Raw genomic sequence first — 16,363 nt, forward strand, 5'->3', positions numbered from 1 at the left:
CATTGGACCCTACGAAACACCTGCTGCATTAGGCCACTCCTCCAAGACACGGAGTCAGAGCAGCTCTACCTAATGCATAGATACAAACTCAGGGAGGCTGCCAAAACAAGGAGACAAACAAACATGTCCCAAAGGAAAGAGCATAAAACTCCAGAAAAAGAACTAAACAAAGTGGAGACAAGCAATCTACTAGATGCAGAGTTCGAAACACTGGTTATAAGGATGCTCAATGAACTTAGTGAGAACCTCAACAGCATGAAAAAGGACCAGTCGGAAACGAAGGAAACACTAACTGAAATGAGTATTTTACAGGGGATCAATAGAGTAGATGAAGCTGAGAATCAAATCAGCAATTTGGAATTAAGAAAGTCTGCTTAGAAAACACTCAGTCAGAACAACAAAAAGAAAAGAGAATTTTAAAAAAGTGAAGATAGTGCAAGGAGCTTCTTGGACAACTTCAGACTTAACGAGCATTTGTATCACCTCATACCTGCCGGAATGGCTATCATCAATAAGTTAACAAACAACAAACATTGAAGAGGATGTGGAGAAAAGGGACCCCTTATACATTGTTGGTGGGAAAGCAGGCTGGTGCAGCCACTGTGAAACACATTATGGAGTTTCCTCAAAAAATTAAAAAGGTAAACTGCCTTATGACCCAGTGATCCCATTTCTGGGAATATACCTGAAAAAACCCAAAACACTAACTTGGAAGCATATGTGCACCCCTGTGTTCACTGCAGCATTATTTACGATAGCCAAGATCTGGAAACAGCCCGAGTGCCCAGCAGTAGATGAGTGGGTAAAAAGGCTGTGGGGTGGTGGGGTGGGTGGAAGCGTGCTGGCTGGGTTTTGGCATTTAGCACAATGCTGCAGTGGGGAGACCTGGACCTGATGCCCAGAGACTTGAATTAGCTTCACCAGAAGACATATGAGGGAGCCATAGAATGTTAAGGATGAATTCAGGAAGACCCGAGGCCATGGAGAGCTTGCCTGCTCTTTACACTATTTCCCAAGGAGAGGTTGCTATGATGACAGTCTGTGGGGCCATTATCAAAATCCCAGGCTGTCAGAAGCAAGGCCTGGTCCGTCAAACTGACATGTCATCCTGATGAGTGGCTAAGCCCTCTGAGATAGTAGATGTTGGAGACAAAGAATGAGTGAAGCTTATTGGCCAAGAGATGAAAAAATGATAAAATAAAAGTATCCGTCTCCTTGAAAGTTGTCAACCAAAGGACTGGGAAAGACCTTGACCCCAGCAACGTTATCATGGAGCAAGAAGAGAGGTGGAGGTGGTCCTTCCAAGATTACACTGGACAGAAGATCACCCTCGAGGCTGTCCTGAACTCTACCTGCAAGCAGTGTGGCTGTAAAGGTCACTTGCAGAGGACTGTGTCATGTAGCCAGGGGGAACCAAATACTCTCTGATAACTGATGAAGATGAGGAGAAGGAAGAGGCAAAATCAGCTGAGTGTGAGGAGCCAGATCACACAAAGAACTCTAGAAAAAGAAAGAAAGGAAAGATGAGAAAAAGAAATAGAGACAGGAAGTCATCTGACTCTGACAGCTCAGACTCTGAGAGAGATACAGGCAAGAGGACAAGGCACACACCAAAGGGCAGCAAGGCAGCAAAGAGTAAGAAAAAGAAGAAACCCAAGAAGCAGCACAAGGAGTGAGAGTGCAAAGAGCAGAGGGGCCGGTTGAGAGAAAAAGGAGCCAGGAGCCTTGCACCTTGCAGCCCCGTCTCCTAAAAGGCCCAATAGTGAGAATACAGCCTCCCACCCACGACTTCCTTCCCATAGGAGATGGCTTCCCCTCAAGCAGCAGGCAGCTTTGGGAGTTACATGTCAGAAGCCTCTGCCTGAATGAGTTGTTTCCTTGTCACTTCTGTTCCTTTTGCAAATGACCCCTGCAGCTCACCCATCCATTCACCCGACTTCTTTTATTCAGCAGGGGGTCCTATTACCCTCTCCAGCTGCCATGGCCAGAGCCTGATTCCTGCTCGGGAGTCCAGGCTAGAGCCACAGTTATTGCTGTGGAGGTGAGCCTGGCTGTAGTTTGAGAACAGAGCGATTGGCCCCTCCCTGCTGGTTTGCCCTGGGCTGATTAGTGGGTGATCTCTGCTGCACTCAGTCAGCACTGGGGCCGGTGGGAGACCGGCAGTCTGAGAATAATACAATAAGAAGTGGTCCTCGTGTTTTTGTTTCCCTAACAATGACTTTACCATTCTAGAAGTGATAGTTGGTGGTCGCAGCCAGAAAACCATTGTTCACAGGGACTGAGCTTGTGTGTGATGTTCTGCTAGATCATTGAACCAGACAGCTCAAGTCAAGATCATTGCTTTATTTTGTTTACTGTATGAGTCAATTGGTTCCAGTTCAGGTTTCTGCTTAAATTCCTGGCACTAAGTGAAAGTGTATTTGGTTTCAAACTTAAAAAAAAAAAAAGCTATGGTACATTTGCTCAATGGAGTACTATGCAGCCATAAAAAGGAAAATGTACCTTTTGCAGCAGCATGGATGGGCCTGGAGATTATTATGCTGAGTGAAATAAGCCTGTCAGAGAAAGACAAATACCATCTGATTTACTCGTATGTGGACTCTAATGAACAAAATAAACTGATGAACAAAATAGAATCAGAAGCATGGATGCATGGAACAGACTGACAACTGTCAGAGGGGATTGGGGGTTGGAGAACTGGATGGGAAAAAGAGATGGAGGGAGTAGCCAAAAGATGTATATGTGGCACAGACACAGACAAGAGTGTGGTGGCAGCCAGAGGGACAGGGGGTTGGGGGTTGGTGGAGGTGGGCAAAGCAGGGGAGATGGAGATGAAAAGAGACTTTACGTGGGGTGATAGGTGCATGATGCAGTGTGCACATAAGATTTTATTAAGTTGTGCCTTGTAAGTTGAAAGCTGTATGGTTTTGTGAACCAGTGTCGCCCCAATAAGTTCAATTAAAATCATTTAAAAAATAGAACTACCATGTGATCCAGCAATTCCATTTCTTATATTTATTTGAAGAAAATAATATCATTAACTTGAAAAGATATATGCAACCCCGTTGTGTATACCAGGGGTGATCCCAAATACCTGGAATTATTTTTTGGAGGGTGGGCCCCTTGTAGTACAGGCTTCCCCTGCTAGGTGAGTGTGTTCGGAGCTCGTCTGTATTGATTGGTATACCAGCTGGCTTTGTTGTGAGAGGGCCGCATTTGGCTACAGTGAATGTTTCCAAAGACTCTTTCAACATGTTTGCCCATTTCACGATGGGTGATTTATGAGGGCACCTGTCCACACCACACTGAGTGTCCAGCAGTTTTTAACCAAAAACGCATGACCCCCGTGCCCCACCTTCCCTGTTCTCCTGATCTCACCCTGAGCTACTTTTTGTTTTGTTTTGTGTTCTGGGATGTAAAGAGTTCCCAAATGGAAACATTTGGCTGATGGGGAAGAGATGAAACAAAAAGTGGCAGAAGCACTAACAGGCATCAAAATCAACGAGTTCAAAAACTATTTTGAGCAGTGGAAAAAAGTATTGTTCGGTGTATTGCATCAAATGGAGAGCACTTCGAAAGTGCCTGAAGTTTAAACATGTTAAAATAAATATACAATTTTTAATAAAGAAGTAAATCCTGTTTCCCCACCTCCCCCTTATATTGGTACTCATTATAGCAATGTTTCTAATAACCAAGATATGGAACCAACCTAAGTGTCCACCAATGGATGAATGGGCAAAGAAGATGTGATATATATCATGGAATATTGTTCAACCATAACAATGAATGTGAGCTTGCTATTTATGACAACATAGATAGGCCTCGAAGGCATTATGCTCAAGGAAATAAATCTGTCAGAGAAAGACAAATGCCAGATGATCTGTCTTATATGTGTAATCTTTAAAAAGAAAACAAGTTTACAGATACAGAAAATTGATTGGTTGCCAGAGGCGGGTCTTTGGGTTGGAAGAAATGGGTGAACAGAAATTAAATAACTTTAAAAAATAAAGTTATTTTTTAACTTTATTTTTTATTTTATCTTAAAATAAAAAATAAAGTGATTGGGGCAAAAAGAAATCACTAACTTAGAATTCATAGTTTCCCTAATTTTATAATAAATTTATAAATTTATTAAAGTGTCTTTTAAATGTAAAAGTAAGTTATTTTTCATACATTGAGATAGTCCATTGGTTCCATTGGCAATAAAATTTTCTTAGTGCTAAGACTCAAAAAGATCACACACAAAAAGCTTAAATGAAGCTTTCTCAGCATGTCAGGGTCAACATGTGGCTTCCCTTTCCTGGATGGAGACACTGGAACACCAGTAGGAATGTTTTCTGTTTCATTGTTGTTTAGAAGGGGGTTTAATTAGGTTTTTTGCTGATAGTTTCTGTTCTGTGATTTTTAATGACCAAACTTTACACGAAACGTCCTGTACTTCCACATGTAGCGTGTCCCTTACCTATTTCACACAGTTGTAAAAATCTGATTAGAAAATAGGGGTAAAGACATTTTGCATCTTCAAAGTAGTTAGTCACCCACCACTAATGCTGATTTGATTGTCACTATCTAGAACTCATCTGAAAAGTTAGGAAATATTTGATCATATAAATCCAGGTGGCACAAAATTATGTCATTAGCACTTGAAAAACTGTGATAGCTTTGGTCATCCCTCAAGTCAAACAAAAAGCAGCTGGAAACCGAGCTGCCAGTGTGCAGGAATAGACATAGTGTCCTACAGACTGTACAAGGAAGGCCAAGACAGAAAAGTAATGGGTATTTTTCAGAAATTTTAAAAAAGAAACCTCGTGCTCACTAAGCAGTCAGCCCTCATTCCCCCATCCTCTCAGCCCCTGCCAACACTAATCCGCTTCCTGTCTCTGGATTTGCCTATTATGGATAGTTCACGTAAACAGAATCTATGAAATGTCCCCCTTTGTGGACTGGCTTCTTCCACTCAGCATAATGTTTTCAAGGTTCATTCATGTTATAGCATTCATCAGTACTTCATTCCTTTTTATAACTAAACAATATTCCAGTATGGGAACATACCACATTTTGTTTCTTATTTCATCTGTTGTTGGATAGTTGGGTTGTTTCCACCTTTTGGCTGTATTCAGAACTGTTGTGAATATTCATGTACAAATTAATGCGTGGGCATGTATTTACATTTCTCTTGCTGAGTCATGTTTAACATTTTGAGAAACTGCTAGACTGTTTTCCGAAGGGGCTGTGACATTCTTCATTCCCACCAGGGGTGTATGAGGATTCCAATTTCTCCACATGCTCCTTAAGACACTTGTTATTGTTTCTTGTTTATTGTGGCCATCCTAGTTTGTCAGAACAGGCATCTCCTTGTGTTTCCGATATGAGTTTCCTGAATGCCTAGTAACACTGAGGATCTTTTCATGTAGTCGATTTCTTTAAACACACACACACACACACACACACACATGCACGCACATGTATACTCACTGTCTTTGATTAGGTGGTAAAACCTGTCTGGGACAAACTTCATCTTTATTTGATTTTTTTTTAATCCTCACCCAAGGACATGCTCACTGATTTAGCAGGGTGAGGGAGGGAGGGAGGGGTGAGCACGTATGAGAACCAGCAAAAGAGAGAGAAGAGAAAGAAAGAAACATGGATGTGAGAGAGAAACATTGATCAGTTGCCTCCTGTATGTGCCCTGCCTCGGAACCGAACCCCCAGCCTTTCGCTGTTCAGGAGAACACTCCAGCCAACTGACCCACACTGGCCAGGGCCATGTGTGTTTGATGTTTTGAATGAAAGGGACAGGGGTGCGGTAGTAAATACTAAGTAACTGAGAGTGGAGGGAGAAGTCCTGATTTATAGCATTTGCCAATTTCCGAGATGTAAGCACTCCCACCAGGGCCGATTGGCAGTCACCATTGTGCCATTGACAGCGGAGCTGGAAAAGGGCGCACACGATGTATGTCCTTGCAGGAGCTGAGCCCAGTGGCAGGGAGGACCGGTGAAGCGAGCCTCCTGAAGGCTGCTTTGTTGGACGTGCTGGATACTGTCCAACCGCAAGGGCGCATTCACATGTTAGCATAAGAGAGAAAAGGACAGAATATTTGTTGAGCTTCTACCACATATTTAGTACTCACTACGCTCACCTTCTGAGGCAAGTTTTACTATCTTATTTTCAGAAAAACCCAAGGCTTAGGGAATTTAATGAACTCAGTGGTTCACAACTAATTAAGTGTCAATGTGGGGATTTAAATCAGGTTGTTCTTATTCCAAAGCTCATTCCAGTTTACGAAGTGTTTTGGAGGGATGGGGGGATCTCCAAGATACTACCCACCCTGGTTTGATTAATTGCCGGGGGGACTCTCAGGACTTAGCATATTGGTATAGTCATGACTGTCATTTATTACAGCAGAACAAGACTCAGTAAAACCAGCAAAGGGAAAGGCGTGGGGCATCAGGTCTGGAGGAAACCAGGTGCAAGCTTGCAAGAGTCCTTGTCTCAGTGGAGCCACATAGGATGCGCTTAGAACTTCCAGCAAAGATTTGTGATGGTGCCTGTGAAATACTGCCTGCCAGGAAGCCGTTAGAGACTCATTGCCCAGGGTTTTTTTTTTTTTTTTAATTGGAAACTGGTAGGTTATGTAGGAACCCTCTGCCTAGCATGTACCCAGATTTCAGAAGGAAAAGCCGATGTTCAGCATAAACCGTATTGCTTGTATAAACAGTTTTGGCAAAATGAGCTGTTCTTATCAGTGCCGGGATTAATGGGAGCCTTCCTGAAGTCCAAGTTCCCAGATGCCAGCCAAGGGCCAACTCTAGAAAGGCAATCAGGCCTTTCTAAGAATAGCAGGGGCAGCTTGGTGTCTTAACTCTTTCCTGTACACTAACCAAGTGCAAAAATAGGAAAGAAAATTGAAAAGGGGCAGAGACCACGTCTGCTTATCGTATACCCCACTTCCCCTCCCAGCGCCTGCATAGGACTTGATACCTGGCGGGTTTCTAATAATGGCCCGCTGAGCTGTGCAGGTCCTCGTTGTCACTTAGCCCGTGTGTGTCTGTGCTCGCTGTAAGGCTTCTGTGCTGGGAAAGTGCCCGTGAACTCCCTGGGCCAACCCAGAACCTCCCAATCATATCGGTTATGACTGTTTAGCTCAGGCCTCTCCGTGTAGCTTCCTTAGGAATTCTCAGTGGCTGTCCTCTCTTGAAAGGCCTTCGTTGGAAACACCGAGGTCTGTTTGTGTCTTCAGGGGAAATGTTGGCTCTTTTATTTCAGTGTCCCAGACACACTGCTTCAGACTCACTTTTACATGAGTGAACTTTGACTAAAAACGGAAGTTTCCTCCACCTGTCCTCCTCTGGGTCTGGGTCACATGTCGGGGGTCACGCTTTCCTTTGGGCAGAACTGACTGAATTGTCTGCCCAGCATCCAGCTGTTGCAAGCACAGTTAAGGGGGCTGTGCCTTAGGGGACCAGTTCTGGGAAAGAGCAGGCTGGGCAACCAGGAGCTGACTAAAACCCAGCTTCCTTTTATTCTGAGTTACCAGACAGACCAGCTAAAGACAAGAAAAACAACTTACCATCTCTTTGACCAGTTCTCAAGTGAAGTAGAAATTATTTTCCTGCCTACGTCTCTGCTTAATTATGATATTTTTCCACTCATGAATGTGATGGCTAGAGATGTTCTTTTTTTGAGTTGGAAAAAGCAGATTTTCTTACCAAAACAGGCAGCACTGGTTCCGATGTCAGATGGCCAGTGTTCAGATCCCAGACTTCGTCACTCAGTAACGTGTATGACACCTGACAAGTGAATTTAACCAGTTGTGCCTCAGTTTCTTTGTCTGTGAAATGGGTAATGATAGTCTCTACCTCATAGGGTTGTTGCGGTGATCAGTTGAGATAATGCATCTGAAACACACACTAAATGAGTTTAAAATCTGCCATAAGTGAGCCTTGAAGAAAAGTTAGTAATATTGCTGTCATTGTTAACACTCAGTATTTGTAAGATCCATTCTTTCTTTTTGATGGCTCACTCTGGTTTGAGTAAATAAAATTCCTTATCCTTTACCCCACACTCTGTTAATACTTTATTTAAGTAGCAATGGGAAATTTAAGATAATCATTTGAAGGAAGTTTCAGTGTGCTGAAAGAAAGCCTGTCCGCCTTATAACAAGCCACTCTGTGTTGGCGGGGGCCACCCAGGGCTGTGTGTGTGGCTGTCTCTGGCTTTGGGAGCTGAGGAACTGTGGACTGTGTTGCTGGTTCTGGGGGTGGCAGGGCGGCAGTGATTTCTCCTGCCCCCACCCTGGCAGGCAGGCCCTGCAAAGTCTCTCTGCAGTCTCATAGCCTCCTCCCCCATGCCAGCCTCTCAGTACATTCTGCTCCCCCCATTCCTGTCTCCTCTCTCCCTGTGTCTCTTAGACCCCCTCTTCCTTGTTCTTACAGGGCCACTTAGAAGTGATCTCCCTGCCTCTCTGATGGCCCCTGACCCTGCTTGTTCGTGCAGTGAATAACCATCTCTTACCTCCTCACGTGCTCCTGCTTCCTCTCTGGCGGCATCTTCTTGTCTTCTTCAGGAGTTGGTATTCCTTGAGGTTCTGATCTAGGGCCTCTTTTCTCACTCTGCACGCACCTTCGGAGACACCATCCATTCCAGCGGCTTTGGGTTGGCATCTAGGTACGGATGATGACTTCTCCAGGCTGTATTTCCCAGCCCGATACCTGTTCTGAGGTCTAAGTTTACACAGGCCACTCAAATTCAAAAGTTCTGGAAAGAGACTCAGGATGTCCCCAGGATTTCTAGCTCAGTAACTGTATCAGAAACCTGGGAGTCGGTCTAAACTTACCCCACTTACCCCTCTCTGTGGCCCACTCTCTTGTCTGGACATTCAACAGGTTTTGTTGATGCTACATTCTAAATACATCTCGTAGTTGCCGCTCTTCCCCATCCCTGCCGCCGCCGCGGTCCCAGCCACCACTGCTGACTTGCGTGAACAGCCTCGGTGTCAGCTGGGATAGAGTTAGGCCGTATATCGTATCCAACCACTGAATAGTACTGGCTTACACAAAACAGAACTTTTTTCTGTTTCATGTGGAAAAATGCATTCTGGAGGCAGGCTGTCCCGAAATGGTATGGTTGCTCCAACCTAGGGATCCAGGAGCCTGTCTTTCCCTTCCGGCATTCTACTGCCATTTTCTCTTTTGGCCCAAGATGGCTGCTGAATTTCCAGTCATCTTGTCAGAATTTCAGGCTGGGTGAAGGAAGAAAGACAGAAAAACAAGAAGCGACTGCTTCCCCCTGAGTCAGCTCCCCCAAACAGCCTTCCCTGATGTTCTACACAAGACCTCTGCTGTATCTCATTGACCATGGCCATGCCTAGGTGCCAAGGGCACTAAGAAATAGTTGTTTATTCTGAGTATCCGTGTCCCCAACTAAAAGCCAGGGCTTTGTTCCTGATGAGAAGTTGATATGTGCATAGACTCCTAGAGGTCTCTGCCACGGCGTGACAGGCTCCTCTTTCCTCTCTTGTCCCCTTCAGTCTGTTGCACACAATGGCCACGGTGATCTTTTAATAATGTGAATATGATCATCTCCCCTCCCTGCTGGAAACCCGTCAGGAGCTTCTCATTATCCCCAATTTAAATTTCAAAGTCTTCATGTCCTGTGGTCTAGTAGCCTGCCCACCTGTCCACACGAATCTGTAATTCCTTCTCTTCCTCACTGCCAACCTTCCTGCTTGACGATCTTTCTGTTCCTTGAAGGCAGCTGGCTCCTTTCCACCTTAGAGCATGTACTGGGGCCATGTCCTCTGCTAAAATTCAGGTCCTCCTCCCTTGACTGGCTAACTTCTCCTTCAGGTTTCCGCTGAACTATCACTTCCCCAGTACAACCTCTCTGATCTTCCAGGTGAGATTTGTTTTTCCTGTGTAATATCTTATGCTTCTACTTTGTACTACATATCTCTACTTAATAAATTATTAGTGCAACAATTTTCTTCAGTCTCTCTCTTTCTCTCTCATTTATGAGCTTCTCAAGGCAAGTGAAGGCATCACTTGGCCCAGTAGTTGACCTCCAGTAAATCATAATGATTGCTGAATGGCTGATCCAGATCCAGGTTTAAGGACAGATATGGTGGCACTGGCTGGTGTAGCTCAGTGGATTGAGCACGGGCCTGCGAACCAGATGATCACGGTTCGATTCCCAGTCAGGGCACATGCCTGGGTTGCAGGCCGGTCCCCAGTGGGGGACACATGAGAAGCAACCACACATTGATGTTTCTCTCCCTCTCTCCTTCCCTTCCCCTCTGTCTGAAAATAAATAAATAAAATATTTAAAAAATAAAAATAAAAAAAATAAAGTTTCTCTCTCATATTAAAAAAAAAAGGACAGATATGGTGGCTTTATTTTGAATCCCGTTGAAGAGATGAAAGTGAAAGACGTAAGGAGAGATGTCTTGCTAGGTTGTCAGAGATGCCAGATCTGGCACCAGTGAGAAGGAGGGACCAAAGAAATAAATTTGAGATAATCACATCTAGTCCATTTATCCTGAGGCCTGCATTTTTCCAAGGAAGATGCGGTTTGAAGCCAGAAAGGTCTGCTTTGAATCCTGGATCCATCATTTACTGGCCACGACATTGGGCAGTTGCTAAAACTCTCCGAGTCTCAGTTTCTTTGTCTGTGGTAGATGGAGAAAAGGCCTGTCCTGCTGGGTCATTTGTGTGCAGAGAGGTTATTACACACTCTTCTGTTTGAATCAGAACACACTTTAAGAGGGAAGGTATTCCTGCTTTACAGGCAGAGACAGAGGAAAACGTGTTCTTTTGACCCTTTCCTGGTCGTCCTGAGTGCACCCCCTTCTGCACAGTGAAAATCGGGATTGCCTCCTGGGTTTAGGAAAAAGGGCTTGGGGGCCTTGGTGGGCTTTTTTGATTGTTTTAAATGTACCACCTACTTCTAGAGTGCTTCTCACATCTCATGCATGGTCTTAGGTGCTTTGCAAGTATTAACTCTAATCTTCTTAACTTTGTAAGGTACATGGAGTTTGCATCCCCATTTTACAGATGAGGAAACTGAAGGACAGAGAGGTCACGTGCCTCCTTCAAGGTTATTGAGCCAGGACATGGCAGAACCTGGGACCCAGCTTGGGCTGTCTGACGCTCAAGCCTGCACCCATCCCTTACACTATGCTGCTTCTGGCTAATTTTGTGATACTTTTTGCCTGGCTAAATTGTGTATATACATACCACCAGACTTCCACTAATCTTTACATTCACTAGTACACAAAGCCTCAAGAAAGCATAACAAACTGGGAAAAGTGCGTCTGTTTAATATTGTCATTATGCTTGAGAGAAAGAGAAACTTTTAACCAAACATGCTCTCTGCTCTTTGTGTTAAGGTTGTGAGTTACCAGCGATCAACTGTTTTTAACGTAAAAAGGAAGTGCTAATATAGTCACTTGCTGATTCAGTGTTGGTTTCATACTGTATGACAGCTGAAATAACAGCCCCAAAGGGTAAAAATAGTACAGTCACATGAAGCATTAACCGTCCTTTTTCAAAACAGAATTATGAGACCCGTGAAGTAAAGGTTCATTGTTTTGTTGGTGTGGAAAAGAGTGGATGTTGGCAGACACTGGCCATCTCTCTATTATGCCCTCCCGTAACTTCAGGGAAATGATTTTGTCATGGTCCAAGGAAGAATCTCATTCATGCCTTTCTATTTTGTAAGACACAGTCAAATTTGACATCAGTTATAAGATCTTTCCAGGCATGTGGAAGGTAGGTGTGAGGATCTTTCCTTAAACAAAACTAGTGGCTTTTGCTTTTACTTTCCATAAGGACTAATACTATTTGAAAAATAAGGTTGATAGTTAAAGTTATCACGCCATTACCATTTGTCCTCCTTGTTCTGAGAGCTTAACGTGGCTAGACTTTTAATTCCTATAACAAAGTAATAAAGTTGTGGTGCTGGCATTTGTCCCATTGTATAGCTAAAGAAACTGAAGCACAGAGAGGTTGAGTAACTTGTCCAAGGAGACACAGTGGATAAGAGGTGGAGCTGGGTTGAACTCAGTCATTCCAGCTCCAGAGTCTTTGATCTTAAGCAATAAACTTTTATTAAAGTCCTGTTGGTTCTGAGTCTAATGAGATATGAGGTAGGTAAAACAAAGTAAAAAGGTTTGTCCTTTTATTTTTAAAAAGCCACCTGCTTTTTCTTCCTCTGAAAAATAATACATACCGAGTAACAGAGCCAGGCTCAGCTTTCTGTTTTAACAGCCTGGGCCTTTGCATGCCCACACACAAGTATTGAAGGCCAAGGTTCCTCATTGCCTTGAGATCAAGTGCAGCCCCTTAGCATAACACACAGAGCTCTTCATGATCTGGTCCCATCCCGCCCTCCCAGTCTCCTCTCCTGCCTCTTCCACCTGTGTCCCTGAACACACTGTCACACTGCAGTCCCCAAGCCTGCTGTGCCCTTTTGTAACTACACGCCTTACAAACGATGTTCTCATTTCTTCTTTCTTTGCTGGACAAACCCTTTCACGAGTCAAGGCTCAGCTGAAAGAGGTACCTCTTAGTGCAGCCTTCTGAATCCTTGTGCAAGAATTAACTGCTTCTGCCTTTGTGTCTCACTGCATGTTGTTCAGTAATGAACTTTCCCCCCCTGTCCAGTACATAGTCATCTCTTCCCAGTCGGCGGGAAGTTTCTGAGAACAAGAGCAGATACTATGCAAACGTGGACTGAAAGAGCTGAAGGAGTTGGAGGTGTAGGGAAGCTAAGAGAAAGGTGTGAGGTATTTGCATTGATTCCTGACTTCATTTCACGTCCTGTCTGTACAGTATAAGGCTTTTTCATTTTGGGTCATAAACTGTTTGGGGTGACCTGCTTCCTTTCATAATGAGGAATGAAAAGTTTACAGATTGGGAAGTTCATGATCATGATATCTGTGAACCCTGCAACAGGGAAACCCCAGTTTGACAAACAAAATAGTGTACGATTGAAAATGATTGCTGTTATTCCAGGTTAACTGTCTGATGTTTTAATTCGGCTGTGTTAAATCTGATTCAGATTCCAACACTTTCCTGGAATGCCCGCAGCGAATACTGGTCGAGGTCTGACTGCGCTGGGTGCGGGCGGTGACAGCACCCTGCAGGCGCCCACCCGTGCCTGTGAGGTGGCCCTTCTGCTGTGGACGTCAGGAGTCCCAACAAGGTCTCACTAGTAGTAACTGCATTGATGACATGTAGACGTTAGAGAAAGGAGAGGCGGCTTCTGTTTCAGACTGTGAGAGGTGTTTGAGTGGGACTAAAACGTGCTAAATGGCACAGTGTATTAAATTAAACCATTTGAGATCACCAACATTCGATCCTTTTTGACTTACAGCAATGGCGGTTTCTTATGGTTTGAACTAACGTTACCTTCCTTGGTGAACAGATGACGAAAGTCACATCTCTTTCTGAATCCACTTAAAAGCTTGTGCTTGGTAATATGGAGGTTTCAGATGTACTCAGTGGAGTTGCTACAGTGACTCCCACAAGTTCCTCGAAAGTCTTCTAGGACCCGTTGTTGCCACGGTGGTGAGATGTGTCTACACCACTGGAAGGGAGGCGAAGGGGCAAAGGGAGAAAAAATTAAACAGATGTGCCCCCTCTGTGGGTGCTGGGGGGCTCACAGTGAGTGGCTTGGCTCTTGGGCTGCGGGGATCTCGTATTTGGCATTGAGGGGCATCTCTTGGAATGCCCATATATTCTGCCACTTGGGTTAGTTTTTACTAGAGTATTAGTTTTACTAGATAGCAGACTGAGGGCAGGGGATGAATAGTTTAATCATGGCCCCCAGCTTGGATGGCCAATGAAGAGTGGGGCTCCATGGCCTGGAGTTCTGTACCTTCATTTGTCTTTGGTCAGTTGGTTGAACCTCAGTGCCCCACTTACCCAATTGTAAAATGCAAATGCTAAATAACTCATGACTTAAGCAGGATCAGTAACCCTGTAATTAATGGTGGAGATCGATGGGTGCAACAGGCTGTGCACGGGTGACCTTTGAGAGCAGTTGTGTCGACTCAGGGATTGTGCTTCTTCTTCTGGACCCAGGGTGCACCTCTCCCCAGGGCGGCCACAGCCTCCTGGCAGCTCTGACATGCACAGCCCCACTTTTCACCAGCTCGTGGTGGTAAGTGTCTTTCTGTATTCTCATAAAAAGTTTCTCTAAGACCCAGCTGCAACTTTGATCAGGATTTTAAAACATGGGATGGGAGAAGTATTTTTTGACTTTTTTTTAACGGAAAGTTTGAAACATGCTCAAGAGTAGACAGAAGAGCACAGTGAAGCCTATGTACCCACCCTGCCAAATAACCCTGACTCACACTTCCCCCACCTCCACTGCCTGGTAGCAGGTCCCCCCGGCTCCTGCGACCTTGTACAAATGACATCATTTCTTCTCCAGATGCCTCAGTGTCCGTTTCTGAAGGACAAGCAGTCCCTACCTTCAGTAGAACCTTGATGGTGTCCTGCACCTCAAAACATACCAGTAGGACTTCCTTGACGTCATCCTGCATACTCAGTCTGTGGAAGAAGTTGCTTTAAAAATCGTTTTATCTTTAGAATGTACCCACTTAAGGGGTCGTGCTACAAAAGTTTTCTGTGAATTGATTAATTATAGCACAGTGAATATTCCCATAGAGACCACAGTAAAAGTGGTGACTGGCACTCACTAGGCCCACGGAAACCCATGGAACAAGGCAATTCTGTCTGTTTCTCCTTGAATATCTTGCCAAGGAGAGAATTGATGGACAGTTCTCTCCCACTGGAGACCTCCACCTAAGATATATATTTTCTCTTTCTCGCCAGCATTCTCATGGCTATTCCTTGTTCCCAGGCCCACCGCCTCACTCACCCAATCCCACCCCCTTCCAACTACCCCCAAGGGAAGCAAAGAAAGAGACCTATTCCAGCACAGCTAAGTATCTTTTGGACCAAAAAAAAAAAAAAGGAATAGGAGGGGATGTTGCTCTCTCTGAGGCAGCAAGCAGTACGGGGAAGCTGCCAATGTATGTAGTTTAATGTATTTAAAGTATTAGAAAGCAAACTGCAGTGTGGTCCCTTTAATGCTGGAGAGAACTGGAGAAATGCTATATGTGGCCCGGGGGAAGCTTATTTAAACACCGGGTTAATGCTCTGTTTCTGGAGTACCCTAGCAAGGCTCTCCCTGTTCCCTTTTAAAGCAGTCATGTTTCCAGTCCATACTTTGCCTTCTACCAACATCAGAGAAGCAGAGAGAGGGGTTTTTCTTAGTGGAGGAACTGGTTTGGTATGGGCAGTGTGGAGGTAAGTTTCCACAGAGGCTTCGAGCCTCCCAAATTTCCGACTCTCCAGAAACCAGTCCTGCCTGGGAGTCACGGATGGGGTCAGCCTCCTAGGGTGAGGCTGTGGGGCACAGCCACCGGGCTGTCCTCCTCCCAGGGCTGGCATTCCTCTGCATCAGCACTTCATCCATCCCCTCGGCCGCGGCGGGCGTATTGGGGCGGGGGTGGGGACTGTGCCCCTACAGGTGCTGCAGCAGCACGTTCAGACCACGTGCAAAAGCCACAGAGCGTGCCACTCTGTGTTTGCGTTACTGATTATCACCGCCACGTATTCCGGAAACTGCATTTTCCATCTTGCTTTGCTTATTGGCTGTAACTCTCACACACCAGAAACCCCCCCAAAGCTTATCTCTCCCAAGTTCCTCTTGCTAAGAAATCATGTGCGTGTGATTCTAGTTATTTCTAGAATAAAGATATGAAGTGCCATCAAAACCCAACAAACCCTGAACACATGAAGTGTCCCCTGGGGAGCCTCAGAGCACACAGGCACACATGCTCACACTCCCACATATGTACACACAGGCACAGAGAGGCTTTAGTACAGAAGCCGAGTGCTGCTTTACTAGTAAGTGTTAATCATGCAAATACAATAACCGAAATCTATGTTAGAGCGCCTTCCTTCTCTTTTGCTACTTCAAAGGAAAAAGGAAAGAGATCTGCAGTGGCATCTAGTGATCTCCATCTCTGTGGTGGACGGGGGTCCCTGACGGTACTTGTGACTCTCTCTGAGGATTGTGACATGACAGTTTCTCCGTTAGTGGGGTATTCACACATGAAGTAACACGTGTCAGTGGAAGGGGGGCAGAGGAAACAGGGCCTCTTAGGTCCTGGTGATTCTCCGCATGCCTGTGCCCATCTGGTATAGTATGTGTCTGAGAGAACAGTGGCAAAAGTAGAAGGTAGCCCAAACTCTTCTCTGAAATGGTTTCATCAAGAAACAGTGGTGGCAGGACTGGGTATTGTGAAATTAGACACGAGGAAGGCTTCCTCTCCACTGAACCGATGCC

The 16,363-nt window shown here is 45.0% G+C and overlaps 1 protein-coding gene and 1 pseudogene across 3 annotated transcripts in view; both read left to right on the forward strand.

The window, feature by feature from the left end:
• TEC (tec protein tyrosine kinase) overlaps window positions 1-16,363 on the forward strand; it is a 113,429-nt gene that overhangs the window by 49,084 nt on the left and 47,982 nt on the right. The gene's annotated exons all lie outside the window — the stretch shown is intronic.
• Window positions 811-1,676, forward strand: LOC118978578 (nucleolar protein of 40 kDa-like; annotated as a pseudogene).

The sequence above is a fragment of the Sturnira hondurensis genome, unplaced genomic scaffold (genome assembly GCF_014824575.4).
Source record: "Sturnira hondurensis isolate 20B ecotype Veracruz unplaced genomic scaffold, ASM1482457v3 Scaffold0022017, whole genome shotgun sequence".
NCBI lineage: Eukaryota > Metazoa > Chordata > Mammalia > Chiroptera > Phyllostomidae > Sturnira > Sturnira hondurensis.